This window comes from Phocoena phocoena, chromosome 2 (assembly GCF_963924675.1).
Source record: "Phocoena phocoena chromosome 2, mPhoPho1.1, whole genome shotgun sequence".
Lineage (NCBI taxonomy): Eukaryota > Metazoa > Chordata > Mammalia > Artiodactyla > Phocoenidae > Phocoena > Phocoena phocoena.
In genome coordinates, this window is record NC_089220.1 from 14,070,519 (window position 1) to 14,093,562 (window position 23,044).

Below are 23,044 nucleotides of genomic sequence, written 5' to 3' on the forward strand. Positions count from 1 at the left end.
GTTGATTGAGTTCCACGATTTCTTACAAAACCAAGAGAAGCACAATCTATTTCCTTTCTTCCCCTCTTTCCCCAGGTAGATACTATTGTTGTCCCCTATTTTCCAGATGAGAGCACTGAGGTTTCAGGTAGTTAAGTAACTTGCCCAAGGTCATACGGCTAAGAGTGGTGGACCCAGGCTTTGAACCTTAGCTTCTGGCTCCCAACTCCGTGCTTGTAACCACTATGGCATGTTGGATTTTCCTTAGTGAAACAGGCTCAGGTATCAGGAGGCCAAATCAGAGTGAAACCTCAACAGTTGGGGCCAGGGCTGAACCAGAAGTGCCCACAAACCTGCTGGTTCTCCTTGACTGGTCTTAATGTCCTTCTGGCACATATACCTTTAGAGTGCTTCGTGAAGGTCTTTGGAAACAATGGATCAACTGATAATGCTCTGAGTACAGCTCTTTGAAGGAGACTGGAAGAACATCGTGTTTAAAGAAGAGGCTATTGCTGTGTTTGTTGGTTATTGACTGGTAGCTCACAAAGGGCAAGCTGAACCAAACTGCGTATCTTTTATGTGATGCTTGTGATTGCAGGAGATGCGTGGGCTAGGGTGTGAGTTGGAGTTATTAATAATAATGACACAGTGTTAGTTCCCATTTTCCGAGAACCTACTGAGAACTAAGAAGCCCATGCTGGATGTCTCCCATACCTCATTTCAGTCTCCCCCGAAGCCCTAGAAGGTGGTTATTGTTATTCTGCTTCACAGACGAAGAACCAAAGGCTCAGAAAGGTTAAGTGACTTGCCCAAGGCCACACAGCTTATAAATAGTTAACCCCCGCTCCGTTTCCACTTTCATTCATTTGTTAAAATATTTACTGAGCACCTACTATATGCCAGCCATTGTTCTCTGTGCTGGGGATGTTGTGAGGAATAAGGTAGACAAGTCTCTGTTTTTTGGAGTTTACATCAGACAACGGTACCCTGCGGAACCTGGGACCCCAGGTTAAAGTAAAGTAACTTGCTTAAAGTAAGCAAGGGAGAGACCAGGGTCCAAAATGTAACAGGAAGGCCTTGAACTGCAGAGCCCAAAGTCTCTTGTGGTGAGGACTTATTCAGGCACGTGACTCTAGAGATGTGGCTCCTTCAAGGAGGTTTAATTCGTTATATTAGTGTTTATTAAAGGGAAAGTACGATTATCATAAAAGATCCAGAATGGGCCATTTTGGAGTTAGGCAGTTTGCAGTTTTATGACTCAGGCTGACTTGGGAACAGGCTGCAGAAGGTGGGCTGTCTGGTGGATATCCCAGTGGTCTTGCCTCCTTGCTTTCCTTCGAGACCCACCCACCCATCCAGCACCGAGCCCCAGCCCCGGGCCATGTGTCAGGGAAGGAAGCTGATGGCTACCAGCCTGGCTGGCATCCCTCAGTGTTACTCTGTGGGCCGCATGGATGGAACTGGGGTGCAACTGTCCCTTTCCTTGTGGCGAGTTTAGCATCTCTGCCCCCACCCAGTATATGCTGCTAGCACCTGCCTTCTCCCATTAGTGTGACAACTCAAACCGTACCTACATATTTACAGACATTCAGTTCTCCAGTTGAGAACCTCAAAAACGTGCTTGTTTTTCCCCTGCGTCAAAACCCTTTTGTTCTTTCCCCCTTGGCTGACTCTACACCAACTCCCAATGATGCTGGTAAGACTTTTCTCAGCTGTTCCTTTTCCCATCGTTTCCCCATATCAGGCCCCGTCTCTGTCCTCCAGTATTTCAACAAATGCCGATTGAGTACTTCATCCATGGAGCGTCTGGTCAGGGTGGGGTCAGGGTCCCTTCAAACCCTTTATCTTATGATGAAAAAGTTGGGACACAGGAAGAAAGCTGGCCCAAGGTGATATTCCCAAGTCACAGTCCTGCATTCTGTTCATCACAATGGCCACTTCTCAAGCACAAAATATCTTAAGTGTGAGAGTATTTGAAGCGTTGGGATTTTGAGCCATTTATCAAATGGAATTGCTGGGATAAAATACAGAGCCCGTAGCCACCATTCTCTAGAACATACAAGAACAACCACAGTCCTCACTCCCCCTCCAGGATAAGATAAGGGGTTGTAGATAATTAACGTGAAGATGGAGGCATTCGTTTTTTTCCCTTCTGATTACAAGTTATTGTTTAAGGTTAAAGATAAATGTTAAAATCCTAACAATTTAGAAGTGCTTATCAAGGAAAGTTTAACGTCCCTAATGATCCACCCATGGAAGATTTTTTCATGCATATATTAATATATCTAATGCTATTTTACAAAAAATAGACGATATGTGGTTTGCAATGTGCTTTTCTCTCTGAACATCTTTTCCCATAAGCACCATGGTCAGCCTTTTTCTTTTAAAAGCCATGAGTTTTCATTATATGAATGAACCAGGATTTAGCTAACTGATCCCTTTTTGATGGACATGGAATTCTTTTCCTCTAAAACAGTTTTCCTCGATAATAAATAATGCTGAAATAATCCTTGTACATGCATATTTTTGCACAACTGTGTATTTTTTGGGCAATGGATTCCGACAAGGAGAATTGCTGAGTCAAAGCCGACGTGCATTTTAAACTTAATAGATATTGCTAAATATCCCTCCAAAAATGATAGGACCCACTAACATTCCCATCAATTGAACGAGACTGCCTGTGTCCTTACATCTTCATCCGCTGGGTTTTTACAGATCTTTTAAATCCTGGAGCTAAATATTTTTATTTTATTTATTTTTTAATTTTAATTTTTATTTTTTGGCTGCTCTGCACAGCTTGCAGGATTTTAGTTCCCCTGCCAGGGACTGAACCCGCGCCCTCGGCAGTGAAAGCGCAGAGTCGTAACCGCTGGACCTCCAGGGAATTCCCTGGAGCTAAAGATTTTTAGAGGCAATGTTATGATCTGGTACAATTTAAGTTCATTTTCTAATGTTTGTTATCTCTTCCGTCAGGGTACAAAGAGCTTAAAGGTATGGTGGTTCCATTTTAGATAGGCATTTCTTAAAAGGTTTTCATTTTGGGTTTATATCTTCGGGCTTTTGGAAACCTGAAACTGAAGTCTTAGCGCTTCCTGGCATTTTTCCCCCAGGGTTTCCTGTTGGAGCTGACTCGTTTCCTGGACCCTGGCTGCAGGTTGTTGAATGTGGATGCACTGGCCTTCTCAGGGCTCCATAAGGGGAAATAACTGATTTCCAAGGCCTCACATCTTACAGGGGGCCAGGTTGAGGAAGCTTCTTGAAGCCGGCTGATTCTTAAGCTAAGCTTCCCATCAAAACGGGCTTCCCCCAGCAGGCTTTAGAACACACATTTCCTAACCCAGATGGCCTTGCCAGCCTGGACACCTGGCTGGGAAGTAGGAGCCGGCACCTCCTGTGTCCACATTAGTGATGCTCCCGTGATGGCGCTGACAGTCTCAGCCGCGCTCCTTCCCCCCCATCCCCGAGGAGTGCTGGGGAGATGGAAATGGGCTTGGCCAGGGCGCCTTTCCATAGCAGCTTCACTCAGGCACCAGTTAAGCCAAGGTGGATAAATTATCCCTCCTTGAAAGGTCACTGCTACTGGACGCCCCCCTTTTAAAAGCCAAATTAGGAAGAAGCAAGATCATCTCTAGGGAAAATAGTGCAGTGGCCTCTTTGTTCTGGGTGCCCTCAGCCTGTTTTTCTGCCTTTCTCCCTCCCTGCCCCTTAGGGTACACCCTGAAAACACACCTTTATATCTCTTGGGGGCACATGGAGCCCTGCTTTCTCTCCAGCCAGTCCTAGGGGATTACCTTGGTATCAGTCATTTACACACTAGTATGAATTTAGGGTACTGGATTTTGGACACGGCAGTAGGGGGAGGAAGAACTTCAGGTAGGGGCTTTAAGGTGTGGCTGCTTCTTACTCTCTGAAGTCACTCCATGAAAATGATCCTTTTTTGAGTGTCAAGTGAATTCAGAGATATTTAGACAAGGTAGGAGGTGAAGAAATAGTGTCCTCTTAAGAAAAATGAATGATTTTGGCCACTCTAAGGTCCCCAACCACCCACGCTTGAGTGATGACTTCCAAAAATATACTTTGTGTTTTTTAAAAGCTCTTTTAATTTAAACCGTATAATATACCCACACAAGCCTTCAAATTTTTTCACATGGGTAGTGAGTGAATACACTCAAAAATAAAAAAGTGAATCTGCATTGTTAAGACAGCCAGGCAGGGATGATGAAGATTTAACTTGTGGGACTGTCACCCTCAAGCTACAGTAATTCTCCAGAATGAACACAGAGATGTGGCAGCATCCCATACCTCCTGGCCTGTGCTCAGGCTGACACCTGCATGGTGACACATGACTGACAGGTAACACGATGAACTGAAAACATATCAATCCAAAGGCCAGCCCAAGGAAAGCCTTGTTAAGTTATAACATGCTCCAGAAGTTCCATTTCCAGAACTTTCGGCCCAGGGGCAGTATGTGGTGACCGGTGGTCATTTTTAGGGTTAGGGTCCTGGTTTGAGGAATTACATTTCCTGACAACCATGCAGACTGTTTAGAGCACAATGTTGCCAGATGGTCTTTGCCTTACCTGAAAGCAGCTGGTTGCCACGGATGCGCCCCCCGCCAGGGCTGGGTTGATGGTGGAGATCGGGCTGACTCACCTTCTACCTCTGTGGATTTCATCAGCATCCTGGCATGAGGAGCAAAATGAGAGGCAGCTAAAGTTTGGGTCTGCTTCGAGGTGTTCAGTCAACACCGGCTTTTCTCTTTTTGTCTTGACCTTTGGTGGTTAGCTTGAGCTTTCCACTTGCAAAATCCTGGGCTCTTCACTCTGAAAGAGACCTTAGAATTCCTCCGGTCTGCCCCACCGATTGCAAATTTCAAAACTGAACCATCCTTTAAACCTATGGTGGGAGGATGTTGCCTCCAGGCCATGCAATGTCCCACAGACACCGAGGAAGGAAAGGCTAGCCCTGGGGGACTTCTCTGGCAGGCTCAGTGTTCCAGATTCATTTAACAGGCGGGACTGGAAAGTTATTTCTGTCAAAGGCACAGGGAGCAAAGTTTTAAGAAGAAAAATAGAGAATATTCATTTTCTCAGCTAGAAAGAACTTTGGAGGAGAGCTGTTCCTGCCACCCCATTGTCAGAAAAAGACACTGAGGTCCAGAGTGGTTCCCAGGCTCATCCAAAAGGACCGAGCTCTAAGGCACACTTACGGTGGATTGGGTTGGGATCCAGGGAATTGTTGAAATTTCAGCAAAGCGTGTTAACCAAGGTGTGAGGAAAGAGGAGGAGGGAAGGGAATCCTGCCAGTGAGGGCCGTGGGCTCCGAGGCACCTGGGGGAAGGTGCAGATGGTAGCTGTGGGCCACCAGGGACCTTTACAGATCTGCACCTCGGTGGGCAGATACTGAAAGGGGTAATTACTTATAATGTTCTTGGCTGACATGGCCCTCCATGAAGCAGGATATTAGGACTTAGTAAAATAATGTATCCTACAGAACACATTTCATTGACTCCTGGTCTAGAAACATTTCTGGGAAGGTTGGGAGAATGCGAAGGCCCCATGAAATGGACTAGAGCTGGGTCCATAGGTGGGCACAGTCACAGGCAGCTGTCTTAGAGCAGTTTCTTTCCTGCCATCCCCTGGCTCCGTACTGCAAGAGCAGGGAGTGTTAGAAGCTGCCCGGTGACTCCCCTGCCCGGCATGGGTTCAGAGCACTTGCCCACACGGTAGTGGATGCAGTGGATGGGGGCCACTGCCTCTGCCCCCATGCAACAAGCAGATCCTGCTGTCCAGGTAGCACCGTCGGGGGCTTCAGAACAAGGGGACGTGGCGAGTATGCCTCTAGTGACAGGGGTGCCCTCATCTTGGTCCTCTGCTATGTCCCCTTGCTGGACCACTCAGTTCCCCCTCTGGCCCCCCTGGTCTATTCCTCTCTCCCCAAGAGGCCTCCTGATGGCAAAGTCCCTTTTGGTGGCCGGAGGAGAAGTCTTTGGGCAAAAGGCTATTGGGCTCCCACGGTGAGTCGGCTGAATTGTGTGCATGTGGGGGTGTGGATCTGGCAAAGCCACGGCTCCAAAAGAGAAAGCAAAATGCCCTAGAACTTGGCCTCCTGTCCCCACAAACGTGGTCATTGCAAATGTCACCTTGGCATTTCCTTCTCAAATAAACTCTGTCTTGTTCCTATCATAAGAAAACACGGACCACGGAACTTCTGTGTTGATTTCTCAGTCGTCTGATTGACTTGCTGTGTGACATGCTGAACTATTAAATTTTCTTTCATGGATAAATGTGGACATGGACTTCGTGGTCTTTAGCTGTTGGGTACTGGAGGCCTGTGGTTTATTTTGAGTCAAAGAAAAGAATTTGGACTTCCATATTGTGTGAGTGTGTGTGTGTGTGTTTATAGGAAAAGGATATAAGGTAAAGAGTAGCTAATATTAATTGATTGTGAAGAGCCACATGGATATTTTAAAAACACATCACAGATGGTTCAAAGGTTAGGAGATATCTTGATAACATTGCCATCAGAAACTAAGGAATGGGGACGATTTGGGTAGAAGAGTTGTGCTTGACTGTTAACTCAAGAAAGCAGAAGTAATTAACAAAGGAACACCTTGAATTTAAAGAGGTGCTTTGCCTCTCGGGAACACGTGAAAAATGTTTATGCTTCAGTTCTCTGCAGAGTTCTCGTGAAACCCACAAGGGAGATGCAGGGAAAAAAACCCACCCATTTTGAAGATGGAGAAATGAAGACACAGAAGGTACCTGACACAGTAATTCTGGGACAAAGGTGGGATTTGAATCTAGAGTTTCTTTTGTTAAGAATATAAATATTGGGACTTCCCTGGTGGCTTACTGGTTAAGAATCCGCCTGCCAACACAGGGGACACGGGTTCGATCCCTGGTCCGGGAAGATCCCACATGCTGCGGAGCCACTAAGCCCCTGCGCCACAACTACTGAGCCTGTGCTCTAGAGCCCGCGAGCTGCAACTACTGAGCCTGCGAGCCATAACTACTGAAGCCCTCGTGCCCCAGAGCCCGTGTGCCACAACAAGAGAAGCCACTGCAATGAGAAGCTCACGCACCGCAATGAAGAGTAGCCCCCGCTCGCCACAACTAGAGAAAGCCTGGGCACAGCAATGAAGACCCAACACAGCAAAAAAAAAAAAGAATATAAATATTTTTTCCTATTTTGCTTTGTGTGAAAAGGCCTTGGAGAGAAGCTAGTGATTTCCGCGTACAGTCAACTCTTGGCATTGTGGGAAGAGAGAAGGTAGAGGACTGGGAGAGAGAGGAGGGGCCAGCAAATCAAGCTCATCATCACATCGTATCACGAGGGTCTTCGTGTCCAGCGTGGTGGGGACAGGCAGAGACAGCGCCTGTAGACACTGGACCCTCTTCATTGCCGAGGTACCCCTGCTAGTTTCCGAATGAACACTGGCTCTGTAGAGAGAGTGGGCTTGGGGCTTTCTGGATCAGGATCTACACACCTCCGTTTTCATGTCCACAAATGACCTCCTTGACCTGCGGGGGGTGGTGGTGGGGGATCAGTTAAAACATGGATAGATACATTCATTTGGAATTTATTTTGGTGATTTTAGATTGGGAAGAACAGAACTTTTTCTCAGAAACACGTATTAAAAGTGTGTTTTTGAGATTAGCTGTGTATCTTTAACGCATGCGTGTAATCAGAAAGACATTTGGAAACCACTGTGGACATTTACTTTAAACTGCAGATATTTATAGACAAGCTCAAGCAAAACACACTTGGTGCCAGAGACACAGATTGGGTGTGGGTCACTGTTTATATGGAAAGATTGGATTTTTTTGTGCTGCGTTCTAGGAAACCTCCTGTGTTCCTGGGGGCGTGGGGAACGTTTCCTAGTAGAGTTATCTGTTTGGATGGTAGGGAGTTGATAATTTCCCTTGTGGCAATATTAGGTGCCACATGGTAGAGGATGTTGGAGGGGGAAACTGGTGAAAGTTCAGAAGGATACTCTATACTGTGTGGGGCTGCTAGATATTGAATGCACTTCAATTCCAGCCCTCAGTTCCTTATTAAAATACCTACTGAGGGATTCTACAGTTTCCTCTTAACTCACATAGTTAGTCTATGGAGAATACTGTGCTTTTCACTCTTCTGTATCACCAGTGGAGGATATAAATTAGGATTGACTTTCTGGAGAGCAGATCGGCAACAGGGATCCAAGGCCTTATAATGTGAATACTCTGACCCAGTGATTCCACTTTTAGGAATTCATTCCAAGGACATAGAGCTTTGTACACGATGCCTGAATAAGGCTGTTCGTCTGACATTGTTCATAGGAGCAGATAAGCTAAGTGTCCAATAGAATGAGGGTGGCTAAGCCATTGGTCATCACAGTGTCACACGGGCACGCCACGACCATTTACTGAGTGCCTACTACTTCTGTGTGCCAGGCACACAGAAGGTGCCATGATACGGTCTCAAGCCCACCCGAAGCTCAAACTTTTGTAGTAGAAACAGACTTCATACATTGTGAAGTGGAAGAAAGCAGGGTACAAAGTATATTTACAGGATCTCATTTTCATCATATGAATAGAAACACTCTGGAAGACTGTCTGAATTAACAAAGGTGTAGAAGCTTTGGGCAATGAAGTTATAGACGAGCTTTTCCTCCCTTTTTATTTCTCTCTAGTTTCCAAGTTTTTTGCAGTGACAACTTATTATATATACTGTATATAATATATGTATATATAGTGTGTATATATATATATATATATATTTTTTTTTTTTTTTTAAACATGGCTTTGAGGAGAGAAAGAGAAGTGAGCAGAACTGGGTTCTAGACCCAACTCTTTTTTTAAAACTTGTGCTGAGCCCTTGAGTGAGTCTGAGAACTGTCCTGAACGTCCTCTGAACGGCTTGAGGAGAGGCCTCCTAGGGCTCCAGCTCAGGACACAGAGATCTCAGCTCTGTCTTTTCTGAGGACCCTGGGGATTTTGCTGCAGGGCTGTCAGGACCAGAGCTCTCCCGGGGAGCCAGACAGCAGATGGGCTGCTGAAGCCCTGATCCCTGGGCACTATTGGTCTCCAGGGCTCTGGTCCTCTAGGAACCTGGGGCTGTGCTCAAACCGGGAAAAGAGTTTCTGTATTAGTCATATAATTAAGGAAGTGCCTCTCACCTGGTGAAAAAAAATAAGCTGCGGCTGACTTGCAGTAACTCAGCCTAATGTCCCCGCACCCCAAGCAAACAAGGATGGCAGCTCCATGGACTGAGCCTTGCCTGGTGCCAGTTACAGTGCAAAAAGCGTTTCACAGACACTTTCCTCGTTGAGGCCCATGATACACCCTGAAGTGTAGGTACTCATCGTCTCCATTTTACAGGTGGGGACCTTGAGCTCAGAAGACAGGTAACGGGAGCAGGTCATTGGAGTAGAAGAGGCTGGGATTCAAACCCCAGTCCATCTGCTTCGAAGCAACATCTGTTTTTGTTGTTGTTGTTGTACGCGGGCCCCTCACTGTTGTGGCCTCTCCCGTTGCAGAGCACAGGCTCCGGACGCGCAGGCTCAGCGGCCATGGCTCACGGGCCCAGCCGCTCGGGGGCATGTGGGATCTTCCCAGACCAGGGCACGAACCTGTGTCCCCCGCATCGGCAGGCGGACTCTCAACCACTGCGCCACCCGGGAAGCCCCGAAGCAACGTCTTTAACGTCTGTTCTGTACTGCCTTCCACTCCAAGAGGCAAGCTCTACCATAAGCATAGAAACAGATGTCTAAAGCCAGGGGAGTGTGTGAGGGATGAGGTGATCCATCAAGTGGCAGGACTCTGGGAAGCTGAGGAATGCAGAGGCTTAGAATGGGCAGAAGGTTATTTCTGATAAAAGTGTTTTTTTTTTTTTTTTTTTTTTTTTTTTCTGTCTTGCGGCATCTTAGTTCTCCGACGAGGGATTGAACCCAGGGCCCACGGCAGTGAAAGTGATCCTAACCACTGGACCAACCGCCAGGGAATTCCCATTTCTGTTGAAAGTTGATGCAGAGAAAGTTACTCTTTTTTTTTTAACATCTTTATTGGAGTATAATTGCTTTACAATGGTGGGTTAATTTCTGCTTTATAACAAAGTGAATCAGCTATACATATATCAGCTATACATATACATATATATAGAGATGCCCCTCCTCCCACCTAGAGGGGTGGGATAGGGAGGGTGGGAGGGAGGGAGACGCAAGAGGGAAGAGATATGGGAACATATGTATATGTATAACTGATTCACCTTGTTATAAAGCAGAAACTAACACACCATTGTAAAGCAATTATACTCCAGTAAAGATGTTAAAAAAAAAATCTACAAACAATAAATGCTTGTAGAGTGTGTATGGAGAAAAGGGAACCCTCTTGCACTGTTGGTGGGAATGTAAATTGATACAGCCACTATGGAGAACACTATGGAGGTTCCTTAAAAAACTAAAAATAGAACTACCATATGACCCAGCAATCCCACTACTGGGCATATACCCTGAGAAAACCATAATTCAAAAAGAGTCATGTACCAAAATGTTCATTGCAGCTCTGTTTACAATAGCCAGGACGTGGAAGCAACCTAAGTGTCCATCATCGGATGAATGGATAAAGAAGATGTGGCACATATATACGATGGAATATTACTCAGCCATAAAAAGGAACGAAACTGAGATATTTGTAGTGAGGTGGATGGACCTAGAGTCTGTCATACAGAGTGAAGTAAGTCAGAAAGAGAAAGTTACTCTTAGTTGCCTTTTCTGGAGGGTTATAAATGAGGAAACTGGGGTCTGAGTGAGTGAGAGAGAGAGAGAGAGAAATAACCACCCTCCTTTATGCTCACTATAATAACCTTTCCTCCTGCTTGTGATTTGAAATCAAAGGCCAGCTATTATACCTTACATACCTATACCTCCCCAAAGAGTGATAACTTATACCAAGACCTGACCTTTGTTGTTGACTTTTTTCCTTGAAATTCTTTCCTTGCTGGGTTCTAGCTTTGCTTAATTAGTAGGTATTAAAAGATGATAAGACAGGGACTTCCCTGGTGGTCCAGTGGTTAAGACTTCGCCTTCCAATGCAGGGGGTGTGGGTTCGATCCCTGGTCAAGGAACGGAGATCCCACATGCCTCACGGCCTTAAAACAGAGGCAATATTGTAACAAATGCAATAAAGACGTTAAAGATGGTCCACATCAAAAACCCCCACAACTTTATGAAAGAAAAGATGATAAGATAAATAGGAGATACCAGGGACACACAGGACAATTTAAGTTAGAATGAGGATAAGGAAGTGTTTATTTTCCACATCAAAAGAATGTTCTAATATGATAGGTACTACAGTTGACCTTTGGACAGCATGAGTTTGAACTGCGTGGGTCCACTTATACGTGGACGTTTTTCAATAGTAAACACTGTAGTGCTGCGTGTTCCATGTGGTTGATGCCACAAATGTGGAGGAACAGCAAATAGGGAGGGATCGCGTGTAACTCTAACTTATACACGGAAAACAAATAGCCAGTTCTTCCCGTTGTGCATTCAAAATGCACATGTTGGAGTATTAGCTAATTATTTGTCATGCATTTGCCACCCATGACTAATCCTATTTTATGAATGAAATGAAAGCAGGGAGGTGAAAATACTTGCATGACCTCTCAAAGCTGAGCCGTTGGTAGAAACAGCACTTGAACCCAAGTTCCCTTCTGCCAACTCACTAGGCTAACTGTTCCATTTAAACCATGAGTCATAAGCCATCAGGAGCTGGTATAAATACTGTGGTGGCTTTTTGTCATCCTCTCTTCTTTTCTCTAAAGGGCCAGATAGTAAATATTTTAGGCTTTGCAGGCTATACAGTTTCTGCTGGGACCGCTCCACCCTGCCCCTTCTCGGGAGAGCAGCCATCGGTGATATATAAACTAATGGCTGGGGCTTTGTTCCAATAAAATTTTATTTAGGAAACAGGTAGTGGACGTGATTGGCTGGCAGGTTGTAGTTTGCTATCGAAGGCTCCTTCTTCTTCATTTCTGATGTTGGGTGGGAGAGTCAAGTTAGCCATGAGAAATGTTCAGTTCGAACACTGAGCAGGCTCTGAAGTTGGGTAGAGGCTGATGTGTAAATTCTGTCCGTGGCTGGGAAGGCTGGCCGCTTAGGATAAAACTGAGAACTCTATGTTCAAGCAATAGACTGTACCTAACAAGCAGTAGACGGCCACTCATCCCATGGACATGGGCGTGGCCTCAAGGGAGACGCTGGGGAGACCCTGGAGAATTCAGGGCACATGAACCCCTGAACTAATCAGCCCGGGGGTGTTTTCCGCTATTGAGGGGCATAGTTGCATCGTCTGCCTGCACGGCCAGAATGTTCCATCCGGCCCACAGTCTACGCCTACAATGCATTTCTCCCATCAGAATGTGGACCCCAGGAAGGGCCTAATTACCACAAATGTGTTGCAATGAGCTCCCTGTTTGCCTCATCATCCACAGCAACGAGCAGTTCTTATTAGCGGCAGAGGGCTGGGAGTGATGTGACGCATTTGCGTCGAGGCAATGGTACATCGCGCGGAAGTGTCACTAGAGATGGCTGATACCTGTCCCCTGAGAGGAACAGGTGGGTCTGCAAAGAAAATGACTTAAAAACTAGCTGTCCGTGTGTTCAGCTTACCCGCAACACTCCCGCCTAGGAACGTGCATTCTCCAAGGACAGTGTCCTGCACACTGGGCTGGGATTGGAGAATTTTGTCATTAAGGTCAGGAAAGTTTATTCCGGTTCTGCTGTTAAGAGAGGGAGTGCTATTTTTCTTTCAGCAGAGACAGCACGGGATCTAGGACCAAGATTAGAAAAGTTTTTCAGCAAATCTTCGGGGAGTTGTAGAAAACTTCGAGAAATCCTAATTAATTCCAGGAAAGAATTTCAATGGTTTATTGATATCTTCAACTATAAAGAGAGAAAAGAAGAAAAGGTTTAATCATTCTGATTGGGAGAAAATGTACCGGTATTAGGCACAGTTAATGTAAATAATGAGCGAATAATTCTTAAAGTTGGCTCTTAACTCTCATTCTATTATAACTCTCTTTATATTTTACATAATAATAGTACACACTTGTATAGCATTTACCCTATGCCATGCATGCCCGTAGGTGCTTTACAAATGTCCCTTTATGTGATCCTCCTTGCAGCCCTATGCGGGAAGTATTATACCCCCATTTTACAGGTGAAGGTAGTAAGGTAACAAGAGGTCAAATGACTTGGCCATGCCCGCAAGCTTGACTAGCCTATGTGCTTGCCCCTCCTGCCGCCTGTCTTTTAAATGGATGTCATGGCAGTAAAAAGTACGAGTGTATTCCTTCTAATGGATCCATCGTTTCCTAGAACAGATCGATCAATCCCTCATTCCATCCCTTGCTCAGCAAAGATTTCTAATGTTTACTGTCTGCTGGGCAGGACTCTGTCTACTTGGCTTCTCAGACATAATGACAGTGGGTGGTGATGGCTGACAGCAGTGTTGGGTGAGGTGAAGGAGAGCTCCAGCTGTGTGCCCTCACCTCCATGAAGCGACTTCAGCCCAAGCTGCAAACCTGTTTCCCAAGGGCACACCTGTTCACTAAGCTCACGGGACAGGTGTGGCAAATCAGAACGCCTGTGCGTTAATTTGAAGTGAGAAATACCACTGCCTAGAAGTGGTCTGGTGAGCTTGGGAATCAGGAAGGGAAGGCTTGGATGATTTCAATGATTTGAATGAGTGTGACTGCAAAATCAATTGCTCACAGCCCCCTGTGTAGCTAGATGCCATTGTTGCTGAGGCCCCAACCTCAAGGCCAGGGTTAATGCTGCCCAGTGCACCGGGCTGGTCTTAGAAAAAGGTCCACCTTTGTGGAATCTGTAAGGGCCTCCAGTACCCTGACCCTCCCACCCAACTCCCACCCCTCCCTTCCTTTCAGGAGGACACATAGTTCTTTAGATATGTTAACGCAGCCCACCCTGCTGACTGGGGACTGGGTGGTCTCTCCCTTTGGGACTTTGTATATCTATATCCCATCTAGCACAGGAAAGTTTTTTCTGTTCAAGCTGGTGGGGTGTGTAGGACAGAGCTGAGACCCGGAGGGTGACTGAGAGCCCTGGAAATGAGCAGTGACACTAGGTTAAGGGCAAAATCAAAGGTCTAGCCTACTTGCACAGGTTCCATGGGCTCCTCCTGGCTTCCCAGCTCACTCCTTGGAGAAGGTAATCACACACCGCCTTGCAATGTCATCATTTTTAACATTAAAGGAGTGGTACCAAGAAACGGCAGGTCCAGTCCTGTGTGCAGAGGCTTCGGGTAGTTGGGGAAGAGGCCTCAGAGGAGGGACTGGAGGGTGCAGTTGCTGTTTTGAACTGAGGGGAAGGGATGGCCCAGGCTGGGCGGAGACCCTGGGCAGGGGGCCTGGTTGCAGTGGAAGGAGAGCTGGAGCTTCCGCTGTGCTCTCACACTTCATTCAGGGCTGCCTTTTCCGCAGCTGGCCCAGTGTCCAGTCCTCTCCCCGTCCCCTCCCTAAAGCGGTCATCTGTCAGCATTCAGACCCCAGCCAGGCTTGGACACCTGGACCTACTCTCGCCCTATCTGTTTTCCTGCACTTAATCACCATCACCTGGACCATAAATAACATCAAAGCAAAGGGCTGGTCGCGGACCAAGAGGGTGTAGCTGAAAGGGGACCCACTGCAGAGTCCCTCTGTTGCTCATTAACAAGGCTTGAACCCACAGCTCCGCAGGGAACTGAAACAGGGCTCTCTCTGCTGCATGGGTTTGAGGTGCTCCCTTTTCCCCAAGCCCTACTGGGAAGCTGCTGCAGCAGCCAGAGGCCAGGAAAGCACCCCTCGATCAGAGGAGGGGGTGGCCCTCTCCTTCCTCGCCTTAGTGGGGGTGGGCAGGCCAAGAAGCAGACCTGGTGAGTGCGGATGGCGCCCTGGCTCGGAGCCTGCTGGATCGACTGCTGGGTTCACTCTCGGCTCTGCCACCCCTCAGCTGAGTGACCTGTGGCAGGTCATTTTAACCAGCTTGAAGCCCAGGTCTCTTGTAAAGTAAAGATAATCGTACCCTCCTCAGAGAGCTGTTGGCTGACAGAGGAGATAGTCCGTGAGAAGCGATGAGCCTGGCACACAGTAGGTGCACATGGGGAAGATGCGGGCTGTGTGTGGCCTGAAGCCTATTCAATTTGGGGTAGGAGGGAACTCTTTAAGAAAAGAATGTAAAATTACAATATGGAACCAGGTATAAGTAAGCATTTATTTCAAATGATAAAAGAAAACACAAAAAAGTGTATGATTGGAAAGCTGACATCCTAAACATCATGAAATCAAAACAAAATAACATAATCTTATTATTGATCAGCTGTTTAACATATGTCTATGTTACTTTTCTTCCTACAGCTTTTGGGCTCTGTACTCTCTGATCATTTCTTCATACGATAATAATTTTGGAATGCCATTTTCTCTCTAGAGAATAGCAAGATAATTCACCCATTCCTATAGCATGGTTGGTTGGGATTTGTTTTTTACAGTTGATAGTATAGAAAAAAAGTTTTTTAGCTTTACAACTGGTTGTCGGTAATGTCAGATAAATTTTTAGGATTATTGTCAAACTCGTGGAAAGCTCTTTCAAGTTTCTTTCAATGTGTGAGCTATAAGGTTTCAGAGCATTTAAAATTTTTGTATGCAGTGTCTAATCTTAAATATAAAAGATGCCTATTAGTCACATTTCTGGGGTCCTTACCTGGGCCGCGGAAGGGGCCTGTGTGAGTGAGGGGTGTTGAGGTTTAAGCTTCAGTATTTCATGGTAAATTTTCCTGTGAGTACTCAATAAATGTTAACTAGATCATATTTTATTATATTTACTGACACTCATCTTTTTAATTTTATAGTTTTAGATTTACTAAAAATGAATTCTCATTGACACTAAATAGAATCTTTTTATTTTTTTTTATTTTTATTTTTTGTGGTACGCGGGCCTCTCACTGTTGTGGCCTCTCCCGTTGCAGAGCACAGGCTCCGGACGCGCAGGCCCAGCGGCCATGGCTCACGGGCCCAGCCGCTCGGGGGCATGTGGGATCCTCCCGGACCGGGGCACGAACTCGCGTCCCCTGCATCGGCAGGCGGACCCTCAACCACTGCGCCACCAGGGAAGCCCTAAATAGAATCTTAATTTAGTTACATTTGTGCAAGTCGTTCATTCAGTATCATCTGTTGACTGTCTACTTTGATCAATCTACCTCACGTTGATCGTTGGGAGCCTTCGATGACAGAGTGGCAACACACAGCTCAGTGTCTTCATGTAGTGACTACACAATAAACTAAGCCACTATTGTAACTGAAAGTGGGGTCCGGCTACTCGCCGCTCAAAAGCCAATAAAGAGGCCAAGTTGGTGGAAAGGAGAGTTTGCTTTACTTTGGATGCCTGCAACCGGGGGGCTGGGGGCGGGAGTGGGGAGGGGGAGGGCCGACGCCTGTCCAAAGGCCAAGTCCCCCTCCCTGACAATCAGGGGGCAAGAACTTTTATAGACCGAGGGAAGGGGCTACGTGCAGAGACAGCACAGTCAGCTCTGACTGTCATCTTGAAATTGGTCATCTGTGGTCTGACCAGCGTCATCTTGATTGTTTTAGCTACAGTTAATCTTCTGTTCCAGGGTCGGTTTGTTCCCATTTCTTTGAGGCCAAGTCTCAGAATTGTGGCAGCTGATGTCATGGCTACAGCCTGCTCACCATGTAGGTAACTTCTTCTACCTGGTGGGGATCTCAGTATCTATAAGACAGCTCACAGGCTATGGCTCAGAATATTATCTATAGCCCTTAAGGAGGAACTAAAGGTCCTTGACTATGCTTAATGACTAAACTATCATTATTTGGTCTCCTTTGACTGTTTTCCTTTGTTTCTGCATTTTCTCACTTCTCTGATTAAACTTATTCTTTGGCTGAAGTTTTTCCACAGACAAAACGCAGGCAGAGGACATGGCAGGTGAGGACCACAGGGTCCTGCTCCATTTCACTATGACCATCATCACCTTCCTGTCAGCACCCGATCTGGAACTGGGCACCTGGGGATATAAAGTTCAGATATTGTCCCTCAGGGAGGTTGGTATGGGCTCAGCTTAGGGTCAAACTCTTGAGACCTGAATGGGAGTCATGGTTTGTATCAAATTCTAGGTGGAGCTGGCCTTCCCTCTAGCCATGAATTCTTTCCAGTTAATCTCCATTCATGAGTTCTCCCTTCATCAGTAATGCTCTATTAATATGGCCAAATTTATACATTCAGCCATACTTTTAAAGTGCTCATCGATAATGTTTAATTTCATTTTTCTCCCACATCTTTTTATTCCTATCAAGTCCAGTCACTAAATTTATCAAAATGCTGTTTTCTCTATTTTTTTTTATTGACGCATAGTTGATTTACAATGTTGTGTTAGTTTCAGATATACAGCACAGTGACTCAGTTATACATGTATATTCATAAACATACACACGTATATATATTCTTTTTCAGATTATTTTCCCTTATAGGTTATTACCTATAAGGTATAAGTATATTGAGTATAGTTTCCTGTGCTATACAGTAGGTCCTTGTTGGTTATCTACTTTATATATAGTAGTGTGTATATGTTAATCCCGAACTCCTAATTTATCCCTTCCCTCCCTTCCTTTCCACTTTGGTAACTATGTTTGGGGTTTGTTTTGCCTGTGGGTCTATTTCTGTTTTGTAAATAAGTTCATTTGTTTTTTTTTTTTTTTTGGCTGCCCTCCGCAGCATGTGGAATCTTAGTTCTCTGACCAGGGATCGAACCCATGTGCCCTACATCGGAAGTGCAGAGTCTTAACCACTGGACCGCCACGGAAGTCCCCCATTTGTATTTTTTTTTTTTAGATTAGTTTTCTCTATTTTGTAATGTTAAAGACTTTACTCCGGCAGAAACATCCGTGGACAGGGAGTCAAGAAGTGGCATCTACCACTAACTCTGCATGGGGGATGTGCTGGGATGCTTTGGGTTACAAATAACAGAAGATCCAGCTCAGTGTTCGAACAAGACAGGAAATGTGTTGGCCCATCCACTGAGTCCTGGCTGGACCCGCCTGTTCTTCTACACCAGTCCACTGCCCCTGGAGCTGATGATGGGATCAGTCCTGCCCAAACCACCAGGCTGGGGAATTGGGTGCTGTTGAGAAGGGAGAGAAGAATAGACACCGGAAAGGAAACTACCAGTGTGCGTTCTGACATGTGGCCCTAAGTCACTTCACTTCTCCGGGCCTCAGTTGTCCCATTAAATTGGGGGCATGTCCGAATCCATGAGTGAAGTCCTTCCTAAGGGTAAGCTTTATGATTTTATTTTTACTAATTGGTTTTTGTAATGAATGAACAAACCTTTTTTTGGCCAGTGCTGTAGAGCTAAGAATGTAATTAGGAAACAAATAGCTCTGTTTCGATAAGTCAGGGCAGTCAGCCTTAGTAACTTTCCTCCTACCCATGAGTTGCAGATTTTGATCTAGAAAAATGAGCAGTGGAGGATGTGAGGGAGGAGCCCCAGAAAACAGCATAGAAAGCCTGCTTTGACTTAGTAAAGCATATTTGGTTCGTAGCAAAGCATAATTTTGTTCGCAGCAAACGTTAACTTGGATGTTCGTTCACAGGAGATCCGGGAAGGTCTGGGCCCGGCTTGTTTTTCTTACCATAACCATTGGAGGCTCTGCTAGGAAGCTGGTATCACAAAGAAGCCGAGAGAGGTTTAATTTGGATTCAGAGGGAGCTGGTGTTGCCAGAAGCCAGAGAATGACTCTAAATGGCAGTGGAATCAGATCCCTGTGGTTAGTTGAGGGTTTCTCAAGAATGAAACCACAGACCTCAGCTTTCTACTTCATCCACTTTTTATGGAGCCTTTGGCCAGTCTGGACGTGAGATCCCAGTAGTGGCACCAGGAAAGCTTTCAAGGAAGCATCTGAGGGTGGTTCCTGAGGGAATGAACTCCTGGGCCTTGGTACCAAAAATCCAATTGGGAGTGCCGTGGACGTGAGGGTGGCATGGGTGCTGGAGATGGCGGTGAGCTATGGGGGCCTGTTTCCTCCATTCCCAGTGTACAGAGCTGTGTGTCGACTCTGAGGACCTGTAGGGCCCGGGGCTGCCTCCGTCGGAGAGTTTTACCCTCCTGTCCAGGATCTACGGGGAAGAGTTAATCTGACTGGTAGTAGAGTCAGTATATTTTTATTGTGATTGGCTCATTTTTTGAACATATGTATAGAGTTGGCAAAGGTTGATCTGTGCCTTAATCTAATTCCCTGCAATATAGCTTTTGGAAATTCGTTCTGGTGCGGTGGTCGGTGGTGTTTCTAAACCGGCAGACAATTACCACCTACCTTTGTGTGCAAAGTGAAAGAGAAATAATTCGAAAATGGTTGCTGGTCAGATGTCTGTGCCTTGGAAGCATTAGCCTGAAGTGAAACCGTAAGATCTTTATCCCCGTGGTGGTTGGTCATTTGTTGGATTGGGGGGAGGGAACGATGAGAACTGGAGGGAGAGTAGATTGTTTTATGTGTTGCCTCATGAGCACCTTCATAGCTGTTTGTTCCTTCTGCAGGTCCATATCCAGATGGGAGGTAGGGACAGGCTTGGAGTTTCAGGCCCGGCCTCTGGAGTCGTCAACTGTCATGAGGTGTTTTTTGTTGTTGTTCCAAAAGTCTTTGTGTTTTATAATTCAGGCAGGAGCTCAGTGCTGGTGTGTGGCCATTACCCTGGGTCTTACGGCCTTTTGTAGATATGTTTGTCATTCACTGAACGATGTCCATTTCTATGAGAGCACAAGCAGCTGAGCCTGCAGAAGCAGGAAGGGCATGTATGTTTAGTGGTCCATTTGAAGAACGCTACGCAAGAACCAAATCAGAGAAACCCATAAACCTCCGACGAAGAAGCCCAAGACGTAGACTGCAAGCAAGTTACACTCTGTGATCTTGGAAATGAGATCTTGGATAGTATAAATAGATAGGAGAGTGCGGTGCTCAAGAGGATGGGCTCTGCAGGCCGAAGAGACTTGCGGTCTTAACTTCTCATTTCACCTCTTAGTGCCAATTATTGACCACCAGCAAACAACTTTTATTTTATTTTATTTTTGCCACGCCACGCAGTTTGCGGGATCTCAGTTCCCCGACCAGAGATTGAACCCCGGTCATGGCAGTGAAAGCCTGGAATCCTAACCACTAGGCCACCAGGGAACTCCCATAACTTAACTTCTTTAAGCCTCGGTGTCCTCATCTGTAAAAGGGGACGACGGCCCCTACCTGGGAAGGATAGTGGAAGGAGAAAATAAATAATGCAGGTAAAGCTCTTGGCATGGTACCTGGTACGTAGGAAACATTGGAGAGCTTTTGTTGTTTTGTCTGCTGTATGATATTTTGGATTGCAGTAATTGGGTACTTGGTGTTCATTGTTTTGGCTTTTGTTATTTAGGTGCCTTGAACATCCTCAGGCAAAACTGACATTCCCTTTGGTTCTCCTCAGGACAGTTAGGAGTAAGGCGGTGTTAGGGTGGTCTGTGGACAAGCCAGGTTTCCCACCAATGAAGGAAGAGGCGAACTCTGCCTGTCAGACATGTTACTAGGGAAGAGCCCCCTGTGGCTCGGTTTCAAAGCAATATTTTGTCCCCACCCTTCCACAGAGAGGTGACAGAAATCTAGTCAGTCTCCGAAGAGTGGTAGAGAAGCTGAGACTTCAACGGGATGCCATTTTAGACGTCTCAATTTCTTTGGATGGAACTGGGTTTTTACATGTTTGATTCAAACAACAACAGCAACAAATCTGCAGGAACTCTTTTGCACAGAGGACCGAAAGAATGGCTTCTTACTCGGTACAGAAACTTGGGTTAAAAAACATGCAAACACGTGAAGAACCACCAGATTGCTGTCGGTAGGTGGCAAAGTACTTTGCTATAAATATTGCAGGACTCCTCTTTCTTTTAAAAGAAAAACTTGCTTTGCATTTCAGACAACAGAAATGGCTGGACAAGTCTTTAGTTCATGTGCAAGGAACTGAAAACAATGTGAAAGATTTTCCTTAAATGGAGACAGAGCTTGGCCTGGTCTCACGTTGAAGTTCAAGCCCCGGTCTGAATTGGCCTTCCATGTGTTATTTCTCAGATGTTATATGCAAGGTTCCCCTGCCCGAGACCGGGGAATCATTCATTTTTTTCCTGTAATCTTGAGGTGTGTACAGGGCACGACTCAGCCTCAGACCTTTCTGCTTTCACTTTTGGTTATTCAGAACCTCCATCTGGCGGTATTTGACTATGAGTGTTTTCTGTGGCTTTTCTGTGGCTCCTGTTCAAAGTATTCAAAGCAGTTTAAAAATACATAATGTTCAGCGATCTGACCAAGAACTAATGTAAGTACTTATTTGAAGACTATTTTTAACTCTTTAACTCTTACTACGTCTTGGAAATAGATACTAAGATTTAAAAAAAGGTTTGAAAAACATAGGACTACTCCACAGTCATAATGCTTTCAGTGGTGACAGTAGTTGCAAACAACACAGTTTGTAAAAACAGAAGAGCTAAAATTCTTTATTTAATATTAAACAGGAAACTGAAAGCAGTCTGCAGCAACGCGGTGGGTTTCCAACAAACCTGCGGGTGGGTTTATCTGCGCTGAACAGCCTAAATGAGACATCTCCCCTTTTATTCTGTTAAGATGGTGAGTTTTCATGAAAATCTCAACTAAAACATGACCATTGGAAGCAGGTTCTGTCTTGTTAGATTTTAAAGCAACCGGTTTCCACTAGAACCTAAGGAAATTTGGAAGCGAGTTGCAGACCTCTCAAAGAGTGGAAAATGCACTTTTGTTTCGCCTTTGTGCAGGGCTGTCACTCACCCAACGTGTGCATATGAATATTATTTCCGAAGACCTGGGCTTCATTTTAAGGTCAGCCCTCAATTTCGAGAGAATATAATTTGCTGCTATTTTTAGAGTCTCATGATTGCTCGTAATAACTAATGGAAAAAACTCAACAGAGAAATAAATGTCTACCAGCTGTGTCTGCTTAAACTTGATTAAAGGCAGTAAAAAAACGTAAACAGAAGAATGAATGTGACAATGGACGGAGGGAGAGACAAGTATCCCTCATTGTGAAAAGTTGTACGGACATAACTCGTTCTACTTTGGAGGCCGGAGGTGTCTGTGTTGAAAGTTTCCGTTGCTGTTTGTCTTGAGTGGGATCAGTGTTGTAGTGAATAATTTATAGGCAGCATGAATGAGCTCATTAGTCACCTTTTCAGACTTGAAATGAGTTTTGTGGTTGTCATTACTCGAGCCTTCTGTGCAGCCGCCGCGCGCAAGGAGAGTTTGGCAGTTGGCCGCCTCGTTGTCAGGCAGCCTGCTCACCCATTAGGTCTGCGTTGCTTTTGTGTTTCCTTCAGACCTTCTCCTTCTCTTCCTGTGCCGGCCCAGGGACTCTCACATTTCAGATGCCCCTTGCACCCCGAGTTTAAATGAGTTTTTCGGGGGTTAAAAATGATCTTTTAGTTGCGTCTGCCAGCAAGAATGAAGTAGATGGAGTGAGCTTTTCTTTCTAGCAACTCCCGTGTAGGATTCCCTTGGTGCGTGGTTTGATCTCCAAGTTCTTCAACAGCAGCAAGCTAGGGGGTCCTTGTTGAGCGGCTCAGCCGGCCTGTCGCATGGTGGCAGGCGTTTCAGGCAAGATGTCACTGGAGTTTGGAGGGGGCCGGCTGTCTCGGAGTAGGTGTGCATTAGTTACAGCCCTCAACATCCGTGTGGTGCGGGTGTCTGTGGATGAAGAAACTTATCCCGGCAAAGCTGCCTGGCCAGATTCCCAAGGCCAAAGAGAACCACGTTTTTCCTACAAAGAGATCGACAAGACGACCTTGCAGGAGCCCAGCCAGCTGGAGGGTCCCCATCACTGGGAATGGCCATTACTTCTTCCACATCTCTATGTCTTCCCAGTTCAGATTATTAAGAGAAAGCAAACGCTTGCAGCTGCCTCCTCACTGCGCCCTTGGAGACTTGCCTTGGGGGCTGGTATGAGGGGGAGATGAGCCTGGGCATGCCAGTA

At 45.8% G+C, this 23,044-nt stretch overlaps 1 protein-coding gene across 2 annotated transcripts in view; it reads left to right on the top strand.

Moving 5' to 3' along the window:
- Positions 1–23,044, top strand: part of FOXN3 (forkhead box N3) — a 296,834-nt gene that overhangs the window by 26,290 nt on the left and 247,500 nt on the right. Inside the window, exon 1 of one of the 2 annotated variants that reach the window (XM_065872030.1) lies at positions 21,329–21,361. The exons of the other annotated variant lie outside the window; for it this stretch is intronic. The gene's annotated coding sequence lies outside the window, so the exon portion shown is untranslated. Of the gene's footprint in view, positions 1–21,328; positions 21,362–23,044 lie in introns of those variants that run through there. 2 annotated transcript variants of the gene reach the window in all.